General features: G+C 38.1%; 1 protein-coding gene across 4 annotated transcripts in view; it reads right to left on the reverse strand.

Annotated features, from left to right (window-relative positions):
• PDGFD (platelet derived growth factor D) overlaps positions 1-18,120 on the reverse strand; it is a 145,662-nt gene that overhangs the window by 126,810 nt on the left and 732 nt on the right. The window lies entirely within an intron of this gene.

An 18,120-nucleotide genomic window follows, 5' to 3' on the forward strand; every position in this document is an offset into this window, starting at 1 on the left:
AGTCAAAGGAAGAATCCCATCTTAGCTTTTCTATACTGTGTCATTCATATACCCTCTCACTTCTGCATTTCTATTTACTAGCTTTTAGACATATATACCCTTTTTTTGTGTGTGTGCAGTTTGTTTAACCAAATAAAAGAAGTCTCACTGCCGTAAGGCAAAGAAGCAACACCTAAAGTCCTCACTGGACATGTCTGTATTTCCTCAGGTTTGGATTTTTGCTGTATCAGCTTTCCAAGCTTAACTTTGACAGACAACAGATTAATAGTTATACCAATTAAACCACAAGTTATTTGTGGGGACAAATGTCCAAGTTTGCAAATAATTTTTTTTAATACCAGTAGTTGAAAGAAAACAATGTAAGGGGAGGGACAAGAATTGGCTGGGATCTTTTCTTGAAAAGGAAGAAATGAGGCATGCTGAGCTATGAAGTTTTAGTTGTGTTGTAAATTCAGTATGTGTGAACCAGAAACAGTATCTGGATGTCCAGAAAACACTCAATTTCTAGTTGCAACTGTTTTAGCTTCAGAGCCATTGCACAATGCTAAACAAATGTTATAGACTCATGGTGTTCCTAACAAGATATATATTTCAGTTTAATATCCAAAATGTGATTTATCTCTCTACTTCTCCCATGAAATCTGTCATCTATAATGTTATGCATATGTTATACTTTTAGATAGGAATTATACATTAACTACCTTTACTGGTAAGTTTAGATACACAAACCTTATGTTCATTCATAATGGCACAGAATCTCTCTGGACTCTTGCTGTCATTAATTTCTTTTGACAATTATCATTTTCAAGTGACAGTGATTTTCTCTTCTTTTTCAAGAAAAGAAATTCCCTACTGTCTACAACTGACTTTCTTCCTTTATGTGTTTAAATTCTAGTATCTGAAATACTCATAACTCTCTGAGAAATAAAAATATGACTGGATGGGGATTTCTGAAAGCTCCCAATACTCTATTCCCATTGAAGTCACTGCTAGCTTTATCCCATGCTCCTGTGAGATGAGAGCTTAGGCAGCACTGAGGCCTGATTTCATGCTGTAGTGTATCCATAAATGGACTCCTACGTATAAACAAAATCTATTTTTTAATACTTAAGCACTCAATAACATCAACAGTGTGGATTTGCTCTGTGCCTGTATTCCCATTTGTGAGTTTCACTAATAACTGTTGAACCTGTTGGCTAAATTGAGGATAAAACCTCAAAGGTATTTCAGTTGTTAGCTTTCTGAAGCCTAGCAGGAAAATGGAGAGAAGAGAGTGTATTAATGCCTCCCTTGGAGCAGGGAAGCAGAGGAGCCTCATCCTCACTGTTTAGCAGGCAATCCAAGAGGAGAATGTTACCGTATGCCTCAACACTGGGAAAAGTTTTGAATGCAGCTCACATTCCACAGCACAGCCTACCAATAAGGTATGAAGCCTTATTGCTGTACAAAGAACTATATTTTATTTGAGTTCAATATATTACATAAAGCTTAAGCCTTAACACAGTAAGATTTAGAGATTTTATATCTCTGTTTAGATACTATTATTTTAAGCAAGAAAATGCTAAACCAAATTCTAAATATATTTGGGATTTTTTTTCTTTGCTTTTATATCTGCTGATCAACAAGGAAAAACAGTATCTTACAACATGTGAGTGGTAAACAGCCACCAAGTATCTCCCACTACACAGATGTACAGGAGTCAATGACTACATGCGCTACCGCTGCTCCAGTGAGGAGAACTGCAAGCACAGATGTCTCAGGCACCATCATACCTGAGTGGGTTTGGTCAGGATGAGGGAAGAGAGGAAGAGTGAATTGAGCAGTGAGACAACACAACTGAAAAGATTCAGAAGGTAGAGAAGTAATGGGCTCAAAAAATGTAAATTAATTTTGTACTTACATGTTCATGCAACTAGCCTACATGCAAAGTATCTTCCTAAGTACATTACTACAACAGGATTTATGATGTTTTTTGCAGTTTGGGAGTCAGCATTCAATCAATCCCTTTTCCCTCCAGTATTTGCAACTCTGCAGCAACCTCTGGCTCAACTTTTGTGACTATGTACCTTCAACCAGGAGTCGCTGAGAGCTCCTTCCTTGCAAGCAGTGATTTCAGACCCTGCCAGAATCCTCTGACAAATTCATTCTCCGTGAGTCAGAACCTAATGCCCTTATGAGGTCTAAAACAGCTGGCAGAGGTGATATGTATTAATCTCAGTTGACCTCTGTACATATAAAAATCACTAACATAAGATCTTGTCAAGTATATGCTGGTCTAAATCTATTTAATAACTGCCTGTGATCCTGAAAAAAAAAAAAAAGGAAGCCGAATCTAATCCTAAACCTGCTCTTACTCCAACAATACTGTCAGCCCTCCACATTTTATCCCAAAAGCAGTGATAGTGAACGTTTATTCTTGAAGCTCACATTCCCAGTGATGGACTGCTATCACTTGCTAGTCAGAAATAACTAGTATAATGCCATTGCTCATCACTCTAAAGAAATCTTTAATCTTATCCTAAAGATGCAGCATTTTGAAGAGATCAAGAAGATCCAACTTACATTTCTCAGACAGTAATAAAAACTGGAATATTTTTAGGTACTTCTGTGAGCTTGCTGTGCTAGTGACCTATTTGCCCTAGACTTGCTCTGTATTGAGTGCAGAAGGAAGACACATGCACCAAGTAGTTCATCCCACCTGAAGATGGACATCTAAAACAAATGGGATGAACAGTTCTCTGCCCCTCAATTATAAGGGAAGCTTTAACAAGATGCCCCATTTTTTAAACCACCAAAGTTTTTTAAAATGAACCTTTTTTCTCTACCAGTTGCATTTTAGCCTAATTTAAGCAGTAATGCAGACTGAATCTGAGTGTAAGTGTATAAGCAAAGCACAAGGCAAACCAACACATACATACAGATGTATGTACATACGTACACATACACACTTTTCAAAGGCCTGCAGCCAGGACCTGAGACAAAGTTACTGACTTCATTACCTATTTTTTGATCTACTATGGAGCTGGGCAGATAGACTCAATCACATCTGAGGTTTCAGCTCGGATCTAAAGATACTAGTACTAGTAGGAAACGTAGTTTTGTATCTCTAATTTTAATCTAAGTTTTCATTTTTACTTTTGAGGATTGCTTGTTTAGAAAGAATATTTAAGACACAAACATCAAGAATGCACTGTCCACAATTAAATATAACTCAGCACAAGATCAAGTAATTCTTTCTGCTCCCTAGGAAGATGGGCTATGTCTAATAATATTAGAGGTACTTTGGCTCACCATACGTATATTGTGTAGCCTGAATTTTATAATTTTTAAGGTTTCAGAGAACATACTCATAATAATGAAAATTATTGTTTTGTCTAAGATTTTCATAAAGCTGCATTTGGATAGAAATCAGAATTCAAATAAAATGTGTATATCCCAGCACTTTAAGTAGCTCTTAGTTAAAAAGAATTACCTTAATTGTGTTGAAAGTATCAGAAAAAGATGGCCCATAACATGTTTTGCATTCAAATTAGACTTAGTAAAAAAAGAAAATACTGTCTATTAATGAAGTCCTGTTATTTGTATTAACACAGCAGCAGCCATATTTCTGAAATGATTCATGGGCTTCAAAATAAAATGAAGTGAAAATGTAAACCTTTTTGAAAGCATCTGTGCAAGTGTGTTCTTACTTGTATTTTGACAGGTTTTCTCTGCATTGCTGCCTTCATACATCTGTAGTTGCTTTTTTACTTATGGACTGAAACAGAAAACCAATTGTTCTGTTTGTGGTCTGTTTGGTTTGGGGGCTTTTGTAAGCTCAAACTGCTTTCTCAATTCTGAATGAACTAAACAAAATGAAAAACAAATATTCACTCTACAATTGTCAGGTAAATTGAAACCAGATATAAAGAAAGCAAAATTTTTGTAGAGTGGCAATTGAAGATTGCAGATTTTGGAAAACAATCCCAACACCAGTATTCAATCTACTGTAAATATAGAAAATACTGATATTTAATGAACTGCATTCTACTGTGTTATGGTTGCAAAACTTTTCCTGACCTCAAGAGATAAAAACAGTTCTTCAATTCCACACATAATTAAGAAAACAGCAACATTTCAAGTAGTAGAACTTGACATATCACAATGAAAGAGCATTTTGCAGTTATGCAATACCACGTTATATCTTGCAAAGTATTATATTTTGCTCACATCTTCAAATATGCTGCCATGATTTCAAATGGGTTTCTTTTTCAAACTAGATAGCATGCATTTTTATTAATAATGGTTTTATTATACAATTGAGCCCTATATTTAAGAGAAATATATTTAAATTTAATCATAAAGAAAAACTTGCAGATTTCATGAAGATTCATGCAGAATAGTCTCCAGAACATAGCAGCTCCACCAGCAATCAATTTGTAATGCAATAGATGTAAACAATACGAAAAAGTAAATAGAGCTTCACAATGTTATTAATTTCATTAAGATCATATGACATGACATGACATCAGTTCTTCAAAACAGCATAGGATCAGACAGATTTTCATTGAAATATAAAACAACATTATAGCTGAGAACAACTCATTTATTACTGTAGTATAAAAGTTTTATGTCCAGATATCTCCAAAAGTGTAGAGGCAAAAAAGCACAACCTGTTTTTCAATGTCTATCAGAACAATAAAAATTCTGTATAGATTTTATATAAGACGTTGTAGTGCCTATTAACAAAAAAGTGTCATTTAGATACCTGAATCTGGAGTTAGGTCCCACCTATTGAGAGATCAGAGTCAGCTTAGATCCATGCATACTACCAGGGATAGTGGAACTAAATGAATTCATAAAATTTTGCATTTATTGGAGAGAAATCCTAACTATAAGTGACATAGGAACCTTCTCATTGGCTGGTAATGTCATATGGTCCATAGCAGGAATTCTTCACAAAACAGAGGCAAATAGAAAAGGATTATGTAATTATTCTTGCAGGAAAGGCCAAAGGAATGAAACAGAAGTGTTACAACATAGAGGTTGCATATTATCTTTAGAACGCTCTATGAAAACAGATATTTACAACAGAATTAAGCATTTGATTACCTTTCCATAGACAGACTAGCTGCTAGACACACAGGCACAGGAACTACCTCTCAGAACAACAGACTGTGGGAGAAGGTTACAGAACAAAGTTAAGGTCTCAAAACTAGATCCTTGAGAGAGCTAGAAACCAGAAAACTCCAAAGAATCTCTAAGATTTCCACATAACAGTGGCATGATGAATCCAAGCCTGAAAAACCCTGCAGCAGAGGACTTCTTCATGAGGAGCTGTCTAAGGTGTATCCATATTTTAATTTAGAAGTTGCCAGAATAATCACAGGGACAGAGACAGTAACCACTGAAGGATAATAAAGCTTGTAAAAGAGTAACTCATAGTTTACATACTTAAAATTAGACAGCATCAGCTGCTGTCCCAGTTTGACTGAGTGATCCTGATGGATTTATGAGACACAGTGCTAGATAGTGTATTCTATCGATTCTTCCTCCTTTGCATACAGGACAGCCTTCAGACAACAGACCTAGAGGAAGGTACACATGAACACATTCCCTCTCATGTTTTCTGCAGTATTCCTTTCTCTTCTGTCAACACAAGGGAGAAAAGCCATAATACATGGTTTAACCAGTTCTATTCCTTCTCTTCTCTACTAAAAGTCCAATATGGATGCACAGAGTATGAATGTAAAGATACCAGTTAATACTGGAAAGACAGACCTCAGTTAAACCACAGTGGCACTAACAGCTTCATTACAGTTTGATTGCTTTCAGCAAAGATATCTAAAAATTGTCAGATCTGAGTAACTAATCAGTGTACTGGGGAAACTAGTGCTAATTAAGTTATCTGAATACCTGAACTTTTGCAACACAGAAACTGTGTTAGCATTTTATTTACCAGTCGTTAATAAGAGGTGAGTAGCAGCTGAAATCACACTACACTAATAAGGTCACAGTCACAGTAAATCACTTTTGTACAAATTGAACACAATCCCACAATCTTTAAAATTGCACTATTCCCAGTCTGGGAACAAAGTGAAGACAGGATCTACACACACTGTCCATCTTCTGCGGGAAGTAAAAATGGCATGCATTGACAAAAAATGCTGAAAATATATATACACCTCACAAGACATGCACATGGACTGTCTCTGCCATGCAGCTCAGTGAGGAATACAGAGACTGAACACGTCACTTGTTTTTCACAGAATCATATAATCAAAAATAGTTTGGGTTGGAAGGGACTTTTAAAGGTCGTCTAGTCCAACCACACTGCAATAAGCAGAGACATCATTTTCTTAGCAAGAGATGCAGAATGGAGGAGATGTAGAAAGTCAGATCCGGAAATATATCAGATTGCTTGCTGACACAGAGCTAAGCTGTGACTTCTGTTCTTCAGCCACAGGGGAGAAGGCAGCAGGGAGCCCTGTACAGTGCACACTGAAACAAAGGGATGCCCTTCCACGTTCACCAGCAAGACATGGAGCACTTAGTTCAGCAGGGAGTAGAAGAAGTCCTGCACACAGCCCAACTCCTTCAAGCCTCTCTGCCTTACTCATTATCTAAATGACAACCCTGTGTTGTAACACCCGAGGGAAGATTAATTGGGAAAGTGAGGCAGGGCAGCAGCTCTTTCCCCATTTTCCCTCTGGCACTCAGTACATGGCTCATAATGCACCTGGCTGAATATGCATGATTTTACCCTTTAGTCCTGCTATGTCAGGCCTTACAATGAATCTAACAAAATGAAAGATACCATTTTTCATTCTGTTTTCTTTATTTTGTACATTTAACAGGGCTGTCTAGTCAATTCAACTTTGTGCCTAATGTGATTTTGAATTTCTTTCTAAAAGTATATTTCAGGTTAAACCCGTATGCCACACATTTAGTGATCTGACTACACTTTTTTTCTTTTAGCCTGGCAAGAACTGAAATGAAAATATCTCTGATGCTTCCTTTCTTTCTGTTTGCTTTCCTTTGCCTTATTTTAAGAGTATATATTTAGTAAAAATTTTGGGAGGACAGTGATTTGTTTTGAATATAGTATTTGACAGGTACCAGAAATCTTCAGCTTCCAGTATTGCCAGTCTATTCTCAGTTTTCTTTTTCTGGACCTGAGATGACAGCCAAAGTCAAAATTTACCAGCTTTTTAACAGAAAAATGATGCATATGTGCAGAAAAAAAAAAAGGACATTCCACGTGAAATTATTCAGCAATCGTTATGGGTAATAACTCTTTGTTAGTATCCATCGTAAGCAAGCACAGAGTATCTTGCACGCCATAAGTAGCTTTCTTATAGAGGTTCAGCCAAGTCCCTAGTGGGAGCTCTCTGGGTTTCTTCTAGTCAGCTCTTTCAACAGTCTCCCTCACTCTGTGAAAAGCTGTGCCAGCTGCTGCTGCACGTGAAGGAGCCTCTGTCAAAAGCAATTTTGAGAACTGCCTGGTTTCACAGGCAGTTGGATCCTGGCATTGGATCCTCTATTTTATCTGGTAATTTTATGCAATTTTAAACTGGCAAGAACATCAAGCCAGCAAAATGACAATACTTTGGAGTTCATGGTGGTTTGTCTCAAGTTCAGGCTTTGCTTTAGCCACAGAGAAAAATCTACAATACTAATTTAAATAACCAAAGGAAATTCTTGTCTCCTACCCATGGAAACAGAAGGGAAGCAGAAGTTGCATTAGGTGACTAGGTTAGCTATCTCCCTAAAAAGAAACAAGGCAGCTCAGTTCTGGTTTGACCAAATACCTTTGAAGGCCTTTTTGAAAATGAAATGCTAGAAATTCATTCTCAAAACTACAATGACATGTACTCAAATTTTCAATCACTCCATTGCAAAAGCACATATAGAAATACATTCTGACTCACTTTTGATAAGAAAAACAGGTGACAGTTTTTCCTTAATCGATTTGAAGCTAATGGCTTGCCTAAGGTAAGCTTTAAAAGTAATCTGCCTGACAAGGTTTAACTTGAGGTCCTGCAAGCATTGGTGATGGCACAAAAAATAGCAGCAGCATCAGGAAATGGCATAGTCAGTGGCGACAAATACTGTGACAAGATCCCTGTACAAAAATAAAAGAGTGCACATGCAAGCCTTGAAAAATATCCTGTGCATATTGATAAAAAAGCTTTTAAAGTCGTTCTTCAAAAAAATAAACTGAACTGACAGATCAAGTCATTATGATTTCTTTCTTCATGCCCTTCCTCTATATCCTTATGCACTAGATGAAACCAAACCCGGGGAACAAAAGTGCAAAGTAACAAAATCAGGAATAATAACTTTCCCCGTTTTGTTCTGTGCTTTCTTTGGCAAGGAGACTGCTATTTAAGTCCCATGCCACTGACTATTTTCAGGCAAGCATGTGAGAACCAAGGTACTTGATTTTTATACAGGACATCACACTGTCATTTTGTATGACTCTTTGTTCCCCAAAACCAGATATCCAGGTACCCTGTTATTGTACCTCAGTACGTCACATAACTCTCAGTCTGCAAAAACAGTGGTGGCAAAAACTCTGAGCAGGAAAGTAGACAGGAGGTGAGACAGTACAGATAGCAAGGCCACACCATTTTAAGGATGATTGCACCCTGGTAAGGATCTTCTGTCTTTGCCCACATGTAATGGTGGCTGCAGGTGGCACTTCTGCCTCTTCAAGCTGCCAGAGCTCAACCCCTACAGTGGAACAAAAAGTATCACCATAGAGTGATACCGCCTGCAGAAAAATGTTGTCACATGAATGAACACTGCCCAGCAAGGCTGTGACCAGTTACTGGAGTGGGGAAAGAGCAGGCTGAACAGTCACAGATCCACTTCTCATCCTCCTCTGCTTTCCACTGTGGGAACAACACAGGTACAGGATCAGTCCTCAAATGTATGCTAGAGTATGGCATGAGGTTCCTCTGTGGTGCAAAAAAGTCTATTTCTGGAGTGATGCTTGTTTCTATGATGTCATGTGGCAAACAGAATTACTCATTTCTTGTCATCTTTTGAGAGGCAGGCTATATGTATGGAGATGGGGATGTAACATCAAAACCTGGCTTTGCCATGCAGGTCCAAAGGCAGACCCAAGACACCTTGGCATTACTCAACGATGCTGCAAAGGTGGGGTTGTCACTGCACCCATTTCTCAGAGGCACCACTCAAGACACCCTGAGTATACTGTAGAGTAAACATAGTAGTGTACACTGTCAGAGAACTGACTCTGGAGGTTCAAATGTTTGCACTTGCTATTTATGTAACGGCAGAGCACATACATACTACGAGTAGTCAGATCATTACTACATGATGCAATAATTTCATATTTTACTTAAGAGTTTAACTTTCCAACATCTAATTACAGGAATCAGTGAGAAATGCATACCATATCATTAAGCTCTTCTGGGTGACAAGTATTATTTCCAAACAAAAATAAAACCAAGCCTATCCAGGTGAAGAACTGTTCTCTTCCTTTAGGAGGATGAAAGAAGCAAAGAGTATCTTCCCCCTTCTCCAACTACAAAGCCATCCTACTAGAAAAACAGCAATACATGCATGACTGACAGTTTGGGAACGCCAGGTCACACCATACGGACAGCAGTGAAGCGAACCAGCATCCTCCTGTGCCAACTGCCAAACATTCAGCAACCTAACAAAGCAATCTGAAGGTGACTGATGGAGCAAGGGAACAGGTCTACAACCTGATCCAGGAAAACAGCGCCATAACTTTGGGGTTTTATATCAATTTCAAAGTAGCAAATTCTCTGTAGGCTTCAGCAAGGAGATCTTAAACCCTTTTACTGACATCTGGATCTGTTAGTGAAATCATTCCTATTTGTGAGTATCCCTGCTGTGATATCACAATTAAGAAGCTGTGATGGTCCACTCCACAAAGAATCTCCAGGCATTATCACCACCTACTTGCTGTTCTCATGCAGCAGTACTGTCACTGGTTTGCTAAAGAGAAGAATTTATCTTTCAAGCACAACAGTACATAAAAGGTTTCCAGATTCCACAGTACTTCTGGTGACCAACATTCTATGTACCTATTTTTATTCCTTCTCTCTAGCCAGTCTGGTTCCTTTATTTTTGTGAGTCACATCAGATTAGAAATACATTCAACTATGAAAAAAATCTTTTGCAACTGATCCAAGAAGAAACAGTAACAGAAACCCACGCATATTACACTTGCAGCCTCTTTAAAACTAAAAAACAAACAGAAACAATACAAGACACTGAAAAATACTGACAGGTTTCCTTACAGTCTTATTTAGAAATGTATTGCAGCTGAAGTCACTTGTAGGATATCCTGTGGATGACACATAAGGTAGTCAGTACAAGAGAAAAAGCAACTGGACATTTGAGTGCACAAAGCTTTGATCTGTATTTTTGCTACACAATCTGTAACTGCATCAGTTACCCTTACCCCTTCATCTGTCAGTGCAAAGGATTTGATTTGGTTTCTTTCAGTGTATAGACACTAGCTGAATATCTTAACTGTAAGCATTGTAAATCTTACATGCATAAGCCCCTCACTACAAGAAAGAAACTGAGGTGCTGAGGCACATCCGAAGAGCAATGAAGCTGGGGAAGAGTCTGGAGCACAAGTCTTATGAGAAGCAGTACAGGGAGTTGGGAGTGTTTAGCCTGGAGAAAAGGAGGCTCAGGGAGATCTTATTGCTCTTTACAACTATCTGATAGGAGGTTGTACCAAGGTGGGTATCAGTCTCTTCTCCCGAGTAACAAGTAATAGGACGAGCAAATGGCTTCAAGTGAGGTTTACACTGGATATTAGGAAAAATTTCTTCACTGAAAAGGTTGTCAAGTGCTGGAACAGGCTACCTAGGGAAGTGGTTGAGTCATCAGTTCAGAAAGTATTTAAAAGTTGTGTAGATGTGACACTAAGGGACATGGTTTAGTGGTGGGCTTAGCAGCGTTGGTATAATGGTTGGTCTTAGAGTTTTTTTCAATTTAAACAGACTCAGATTCTATAACAAACTCATCACTGAATTCTGAGGCATTTTCTTTTATCCTATATTAATTCATGTGAACTGTGAGCCAGACCTTGCTGCAATAAGCACTGATGGAAGCTTTGTCATTGACTGTAGTGCAACAAAGGTCAAGATGGCTATTTTTCAAGTTTTTCATGGACTTAGTGTTTAATAAATATTTTTACAGAGTCTTAACACTATCAAGTCCCAAGGTACAGCAGGGCTAAAATACATTGGCAAGAAGTTTGAACAGAAGGTAAAATGTGTCCTCCTGCACAATCTCCAAATACGCAGAGCTCTAACTGCCAAAGCAGAAACATGAGATGTTGGCCTTCACAGTGTGGGACACAGATCAAAAAGGAAGCATGAAACTGAAGATTACTCAAATACAATAGGAAGCTCAAGATCATGTAGCATTTATTCACTACCAAAAATATTAGAGCCAAACCCAAACTCCCAAAAGAAAGTATCACCAGTTTGACAGTGTAAACAGGCTATTTCCTTAGCTTTGTAAACAGGAGATTGATTTGAAACAAAGGGCCAAACAACCTAACACAATCCAATGTTTTAGCCAGGAGATTCTCACCAGAAGCAGTGATATAAATGGTCTCTTTTATCCAAAATGTGGTATAATGTAATCAACCTTACAAATACAGCAGAATTTTTGGAGGCAATTATTGTATTGAATACAACTTGAATCAACTGGAAGATTACTACTAAATTTTGCTGCAAGAGAGGACAAATTCCTACTACAAAGAAAGGCAACACAGAGCTTTCATGGTATTTCTCAGGACTCCTTTAATACCCTTGTGTCAAATCCCTGGAGCTGCACAAAAGCCAGAAAAAGACAGGGCACACCGCCCTTCTCTCTGGTTGGGATCATACTACAAACACTGACAGGTAACTCAAGTTTTCTCAGCTGAGTAGGTAAAACACAAGCCTGCTACACAAGAAATGGAGGATGAAGGCAAGGAGAAGCGACAAGCTGGGCCCAGAGATGTGAGAGAACCAGACTTCTTGTTTCTGCTACTCTTGTGCATAGGAAAAGGGGTGAGAGTGGGAAAGAGGGAGAGTAGGATGTAAGAGATGGGGAAGGCAACCACTGCTTCCTAAAATTGGTGTATTCCACCCATCACCATCCTCCTCTCAGCTGTAGTAGGTGCCACTGTGGAATGGTTAAGGTTGGAAGTCACCTCTGTATGTCGCCATTATTGCTCTAGAGACAACAAGGAGATGGTATTTTGAGACCTTTGGGACTACAATATAGCATGCAGAGGCCTACTTTTCCTATATTCAGAGCCAGTCCTGTAGGATATTTTATTTGTTCTTAAAGAGATCGGTCTGTAATTTGCTGCAGATATATTTTAATATTATCAAGACTATCCCTAGGAAAAGACTGGAGCATAAAACACATAAACTCTTGCTGTATCTTTTGTACATACAGTATTATTAGAGGCATGAAAAGAAAGCCACTCTCTGTCCTTCTAATTTACAGCTCACCAAAGGAATTTCTTGCTGTACAAATAATACACGTTTTGTGCATATGTTCCTTTTACGCAGTATTTACACCCAGTCTAGAGAAGGAGTGACAGAAATATAGTGTAGTGAATTTATATATTATTTTGTTCAAAGAATTTCTGCCTTGTATAATCCTTTTTCTAATAATTTCCTTTTTACTTAATACAAATTTTAATAAGTTTCAGAACTTCAACAAGCAAAACTAACAGCCGTTTTCAAACATAACTGCTGCTTTCAACCCAGATTCCATAAATTACATAGCTACCAACATCATGTAAAAAGGATCTTAATTACCCAGAATAGTTAGCCTCAAATATTTGTCTAACACTTCATTGTTCAACTAGGACTTCAAAAAATTACATTAAACCTCGAGTGGAGGGGGGGAGGGCTTGTATTCTAAAAAAATAAACCCTAGGTACAATATTTTTATGATTTTAATGCTAATTTGGAACTAATTATATCAAGTGTACTTAATCTCACTTCCTTGTGCTTCTGTCCTTTAATTTATGCAACTTATATGTGCATACCTATTATGACATATTAGACAATATGTTAAAGATACAAATTTCATTTATTCCGCAAAGGCATATACAAAAATATTCATTCCTATGATATATATACTTTTTTCATTTTAAGTTTAATAGAATATTTGATAAATACAGTTACTCAGCATCACCTCACTTACATATAAGCTGTTCAAGCTTTCTTATTACATCATCCTGTACGACTGTGCCCCTTGATTTTAATGGAATTAGGAAGATGCTCAAAGTTAAGCAATTAGGAAGATGCTCAAAGTTAAGCACACGATTAATGTTATTGCACTGAGTCCCCATGAGTTTTCTATTTATGCATATTCCTAGATGTTTTATAAAACACATCTCTGTGAGATCACGGTGGGAAAAACCTCCACATTATTTTAGAAATTTCAGCATTGTTCAGTTTCTACTAACCAAAGCAATACTATTATCAAGTTTTTTCTTCAAACCTTTTAAGAATTAGCTGGCCTAATTCCATTTCATACAAATACATAAAAGAAAACAACAACAAAACAAAATAAACAAAAAACCAAAAACAAAACCCAAACCAAACCAAACAAAAAACCAACCAACTAAACAAAAATAACACCACACCAAAAAACACCCACGATGTTTTGAGAGACTGGTCGGGGAGTTTATAGTGACTTTCACCATATGATATACATCTGTCTGATAAAACACGTTTCAAGCTCCTTTAAAGAATTCCTACATGCTTCTTGCTGCTGAGTCAGGGTTGGAATTCTCATGCAATATCCTCTGATACTTCAGTCCAAACTGTTAATTATATAGATAAGAGACATCAACAATTAAACAATTGTAGACCAAAATGTATTACTACAGGGAAATTATTAAGGTTTTTTTAAAAATAACTGATGAAGCCTAAAATACACATTTTTATACAAAATCTACGAAACTGGGGATATAAAGCCTATAAAACCAAATTTATTCTATCCATTTTACAGTTGACACAATTTTATGTTACTAGAGTCCTTTAAAAAATGTATACAAGTCTATTATAAAAGAACTCAATAAGTGCGTTCCAAACCCGAGGTTCCTATATCACTAGTAAAACCAGAGACATTTCATAGAATCATGGAAACATGAAAACACAAAACCATAGAATCATGGAATATTTTGGGTTGAAAGGGACCTTAAAGATCATCTAGATCCAACTCCCCTGCCATGACCAGGGACACCTTCCACTACACAAGGTTCTCAGAGTCCAATCCAACCTGGCCTTGAGCAGGCCTCTCTGGGTAACCTGTGCCAGTGCCTCACCACCCTCACAGTAAAGAATTTCTCCCAGTATCATGAAATCATAGAATCATAGAACATCTTGGATTGGAGGGACGTTTAATATCAACTTGTTCCACACTTAATCTAAAAAAAACCCCAAATGACAAAACAAACAAAACCCAGAAAAACAACACAATTGTATCTTCTCCCAAGATCAGACTCCTGACGCCTATTTGGTGAGAGAATACTGACTAAATCACCGAATACTTTTCCCCATGATTAGGTACAGGCCAAAGCAGGGTAGAGTTAATGGCACACATCCATTTGTACTGGCCATGAAAGAGCCAAAAGATGTTGGCAGTTTCCCAGAATTATAAAGCACGATTTTTCTTTGTATTTTGGTGGTGCACAAGCAAATTAAACTTTGGAAATTCCTTTTTTATTTTTTTTGTTCCTAATGAAAACCACAACAGCACAGAGTCTTATCTTGAGTCATCTGATGTTATGGTTTCAAACCCACATCAGAAGATACTGATTCCATGGCTTTTAGTTGTTTACATACTGAAATGATTTGACACTATGCTGTCTGGTTTGGTCTGCTTTCTCTTTAAACTTTTGAGTTTAAAGTTTAAAATATATATAGTGATGCTTAGTCTGAAGATATGGACTAGGAATACTTTCCTAGACTAAGTGAATGTTTGCTCAATAACAGATAAAAAAGAGCAAATGATGTTTCAGTTAGACATTACAGAGTAAATAAGTACTTTTTATCTCCCACTTTTCATCTCCAAGTATACATAAACAACCAAAATAGGAGAAACAAAATATAAGACTTCTTGTAATTATATGGTATTACCTGCATGCTGCAAACTGGGAAAATGAGTCAAAAGAGAAAAATGGAAGCATCTGGAAGACCTCTCTGTTTGTTATTCCAATGAACTTCAAAGGACTTAACAGTATAAATAAACACTTTAAGTGAATATCACTACTTGTGCTATAAGTGTTGCTGGCATTTCCAGGACACTTAAAAAAATTGATTAGTGCTACACTGGACTGCTGAGTCATCAATGCCCGTCCTTCCACTGGGACAAGAGGATGTCTTGTAAGCAGGTTATTTATATTTTTAATATCTTCAGCAGAAATTACAGTCTGGTTAGGTTTGGTAGCCATTAAATGGCACTTTTTGTATGTGCTGCCCTCATCTACAGATTTCTTATCAGCAGTCTTAAGTAAGAACAATGACAAATAGGCCAACCTCTTTTAGTCTGAAATAAGAAAGACAATATCAAATCGCGCAGAGTGCAAAGGTTTACTTTGGCTGAAAGCAAGACCAAGTCTCCATATTAAAGCTCCATGTATGCAGTCTCACTAGTTTATCCTGCTTGGAAATAACAGAAAAATAGAATCCAAAGGATTGTTTTCTTTTTTAATAAAAAGTGTAGGTGGTCTTGGACTCGCCAAGATATAATGTTTTTTAAAAAGCTGAACAGGCCTTGCTTCCTCTTCAGTATCTCTTTTAATTTCACAACATAATAATCATGATCATCAACCCAGGATATATTATTAAATTACTTTTTATCCTTTCTATGTGCTTTGAGAAAGACTATTGGAACATATTTATCCCCAGTGTATTGTGTGCTCCTAGATCCTATTCTGTATTGTCATGTCTGCAAATATTTACAAAGCAAAAAATACCATCTCATTCAGTGATGTAACTGACGTGCCTTTAATGCTATTCCATATCATTGCTTCAGACCAAAACAATGCAAAAACACCACTTCAAATTATGAAAGACAGAAATACTTTTAGTGGCCTACAGCCAACCATGGTCTAAACACTGCTTGTGAGCTCGTCACATGCATGCAACATTTGGAGTACCACTCATAACCTTTGGTTGCACAAATACAGACTTTTAGTCAAGAAATTCGAGCAACAGTTTGGTTCATTTGAGTAAAATCAGGGGGATCAGCAGTTGATCTGCTTTGGATGTTTGGTTCATTTGAGTAAAATCAGGGGGATCAGCAGTTGATCTGCTTTGGATGTTGTAACCTGATGCCCAGCTCCACTGGCCACACCAGAACAAAAAGTCTTCACAGAGAAAAATCAAGCAGATTCCCAAGTATAGAGACAGAGCAAGGCTGTATGTGGTCTGACTAAAAGTCTGTTACCCTCCTCAGTAAATGGCTATCCAGTAAAGAGTTGCAGAGATGTCTGACTTCAGCATGGGCATGTTTCACTACCTCTGTAGGCTGTAGGACTCACTAGCACATGACTCAGGAAAGATGAAAGGCAGTATATAATTACACATAGATCTGCCAGCAGCCCCAGTATTCATCCACCTGGTACACACAAAGTTCACCTACTACAAGTTGTCTCAGATAATTTTAAAGGTGTAAAGCCTAATCATAACATTAAATGATCACAACTAGGAAGAGAGTAACTAACTAATCATTTCAGAAGCTTGTTCTCTTCATCACTCCAAGAAGCAACTTCACCACAGGAAGTCCTCTGCAGAGTAAAACACCTGTCACACTGCCATTAAGGTGAAAACTTTATTTATATTAGGGGTTAATGACTTCTTCATTGACTACACAGAGGAGATCAGAGTAAAACACATTTTGATGTTTTAAGTAAATCACTGCAGTTTTCTATAAAGAAGCTTGTTTGAAGTTTGACTTGAATGGAAACTTGTTCAGTTTATTTCAGAGATGGTCCCAGTTCTTCTACAAAGTTTAAGATGGCAGGCTTACAAGTCATGAAGCTTGATAAGGTACATAATAGTTTTAAAGGACGAAACAGAAATAACACATATATGCTTTTATTACTTTTTTAATGAGATTTAACTGGATTTCTGTAACAGAATGAACTGCAATTCTGTCTTGTTTCTTGACTCAATATCTCAATTCTAAGAAAAAAAACTGTCCACCTTCACTATGCCTTCTTTCAGTGGTTAGAAATGCATACAAAAGATTATTAGGTTCAATATGGCTCCAAAGTTGAAACAGACATCATCCTAAATCAACTATATACCCATTACATGCATTGTATACATGCTGGAAAATAAGCACTGGTAAATACAGAGGACAGTCTTGGAAATGTCAAGTGACTGGGTTTTTGAAAAGGGTTTATAAAAATATATAAACTCTGTCAACTGAAAGATGTTAACTTGAAGACCGAACTTAACTCTGCTCATTTTCAGGGACAAAATCTTGCATTTCGCTGTGTAAGAAGGTACACAGCAACGTGCAAAAGCAGGTCCACGTGAGGCTGGAACACAACAGGCTGCTTCCCAGTGAGAGGCTCATCACTCTTCCCAAAGCGAAAGGTGTGGATTCCAGAGGTAGATTCTCAGCAGAGCTATTTTTATGCACCCTCCCCATTCATTCACCATGGGGTCACAGCACGCGGCCACGCCGCCCTTTCACTCGAGGCACCTGCGTCCCACTCAGCCGTGCTGCGGACCCTCGGCAGCATCTCGGCTGTCCAGGGCATCCTCCGCTGGCAGCGGCGGGAACACCACCAGAGTTTAGATACGCCAGCTGACAGCACCCTTCCTACCGAGCGGGCAGTATCCGAGAGCCCGCGGCCGCCCTGCAGGGTGCTCACCATCCCTGGGCATCACAAGGGACGAAACCAGTCCCGGCGAGGCATTGCTTGCCCAGCAGACCCAGGGGAACCCCGAGCCCTGGGACCCTCCAGTCGAGGCAGTCTCCCACCCGGAGGGCGGCATCCCGACAGCCCTTACAGGAGCAAAACGCGGCGACGGCTGCGGGTGGGAGGGGGGAGGCTGAGAGAGGAGCCCCACTTCCCACAAGAAGCCC

The sequence above is a fragment of the Manacus vitellinus genome, unplaced genomic scaffold (assembly GCF_001715985.3).
Source record: "Manacus vitellinus isolate BGI_N305 unplaced genomic scaffold, ASM171598v3 scaffold_2_pilon, whole genome shotgun sequence".
Taxonomy (NCBI): Eukaryota; Metazoa; Chordata; class Aves; order Passeriformes; family Pipridae; genus Manacus; species Manacus vitellinus.